General features: G+C 39.4%; 1 protein-coding gene across 1 annotated transcript in view; it reads left to right on the forward strand.

Moving 5' to 3' along the window:
* The first annotated feature begins 23 nt into the window (after positions 1 to 23).
* Positions 24 to 2,173, forward strand: part of DSE (dermatan sulfate epimerase) — a 33,068-nt gene continuing 30,918 nt past the window's right edge. The window contains exon 1 of the mRNA XM_008637784.2: positions 24 to 169. The gene's annotated coding sequence lies outside the window, so the exon portion shown is untranslated. The remainder of the gene's footprint in view (positions 170 to 2,173) is intronic.

A 2,173-nucleotide genomic window follows, 5' to 3' on the forward strand; every position in this document is an offset into this window, starting at 1 on the left:
GCGTGTCCGACGGAGGTGGGTGCGGGCGGAGGGACGTGGCGCTTTCTGTGCGGAGCTTCACCTGTGGGCGCCGTGGGTAACAACTCTGCTTCTCCGCAGCACCGCGACCGCGACAGCCTCCGAGCCTTTTGCTGCTGAGTTCAGCCTCCCAAACATGCGTGTGTGAAAGGTAAGCGGTAGTAGCATCCTTGTCTTGCACCTAGGCACGCTGAGACAGGAACAGAGCGACTTGCCCGATGCAACTTCCTGCCACTCCTTTTTTTTATTTTTTTTTTTTAATTTTTTTTTATTTGAAAAGTTTTTAGTGTCCTGGGACCAGAGCTGTCAACTCGGGGAGCTCAGTCTTCTCAGCCCCAGCCAGCGAGTTGCAATTGCTGTAGCTAGTATTGCATGAAAGCAGTGCATCATGACTTGGTGTGTCTCATGCCAACTCTTAAAATTCAACTTGGTATGAATGAAAGTAACCACCCTCTCTGTTCTTCTGTTGTTCTCTCTTGAAGCAATATAAAACTATGAAATTTTCCTGCATTTTCGGCTTGGTTTTTAGCCATAACGAATGGCAACATAAAAAGTAGACACAGCTGTGAATGAAATACAAGAAATATTGCTCAACTTGGAGATTTTTCAGTCACACTAAGAAGATCAACTTCAATTTAAATAACACTAAAATTTTAATATAGTCTAAACAAAGACAAAGAAAATCTCAGCCTAAATATTGCCACATTATGTTTATCATGCCAACTATTATTATAACTCATTGTAGTATTTCAAAAAAGGAGCAATTCAGCTGAAGGGCAGCAGTGGGAGTCAGTAATTCAGATGCTGTTTATTACTCTGAAAGACTCTGGCTGGGTAGCCTTGGGCAAGTCACTCCACCTCTCTATGGCTGTCTTTTCTTCCTTGTAAAAGAGATAAATGTGTTTGCTTGCTTCACAGGGGTGTTGACAAGTTTAATTAATTAATTAGTTTCATAACTACTTGTAGATCCTTGGGTGCATCTTTCTACAGAAGTGCTAAGTATTATTTCAGCTAAGAGTTTCCTTACTGTGTTTCATTGCTTATATGTGTTTTTTTCAGTGACCTGAATTAGTTAAGTGTTATGGGGAAGTTAACAAAGTAGCAGCTCTGGATTGGAATTGTCTTGACTCTCTGTAAACTTCACTGAGATGTGCAACCACAATGTATTTTAATGGGGCAGAGCTACTCAGGTCCTTTAAAAAAAGTCATTTTCTTCTTATTCAAAGTAAGAGTTTGCCTTTGTTGTCTTGTTTGAGCTATTGTGATGTGAATTGCCATGAGAAACACCTGAGTGCTCTTTAGATAATACAAGAGAAAGATATGAGAATAGTTTCTAAACGTGTCTGTGTTCTTTACTGTGGACACTGACCTCAGAAGACACTTGGTGCTAATTTTCCACTACACATTGATATACAGTCTTCTTTACAACCTGTCCTTTGGTTATAGAGAATGTTGCAAGAAAGAAATGCATGAACTGAACCACTGATTACCTATGGTAAGAGTCGATAGATTTTGGTTGCCTAGGCAAGCTCAGTTTTTATTGCTGTATATATTAGTTATCATAACTAGATATTGAGTAAGTATCTGCACTACAATGGAGAGGAAAATGTATTTAATTACCTAGCCAAATGTTAGATGTGATTTTTATAGGTTACATACAGTTGTAAGTAAAAAGGAGTAGCTGAAAGCTTGTTTTAGAGTGACAGCTTGGGTTTGGTACTTTTTAAAGGTTCATGAGGTCTGTGTGTACCATTTCTTTTCCTCAAGGACAATGACACCAAGTACACAAGCTTTTTTAAAACTGAATTCAAATAAAACCGAGATCAGTGGTGGTAAGAAGTCATTCATATCACCAGGCAGCTGTCGGGTTGTGAATGAACATAGGAAGTTTATATCCTAGTAGAGAAATAGACACATCCATCAGTACCCAGCAGTCTGAGCAGTGAAAACTAGGGTTAAATGAGGAGGTAGTTGTCCATAAAATTGAAGTGTCCCTTTTCTCAGAAGTGATTGCATTTAACTAAAATTCAGTCACATTCTTAGGCTTGGGTAGGGAAACTTGCACATCTGGCACCCACAGCATACTACAGCAATGAGCATAAATAAAGCTAGTTCCTATTGCTATTGTTCCTGGATATTTTGCAAGAAATAAAGC

The sequence above is a fragment of the Corvus brachyrhynchos genome, unplaced genomic scaffold, assembly GCF_000691975.1.
Source record: "Corvus brachyrhynchos isolate BGI_N302 unplaced genomic scaffold, ASM69197v1 scaffold14, whole genome shotgun sequence".
Taxonomy (NCBI): Eukaryota; Metazoa; Chordata; class Aves; order Passeriformes; family Corvidae; genus Corvus; species Corvus brachyrhynchos.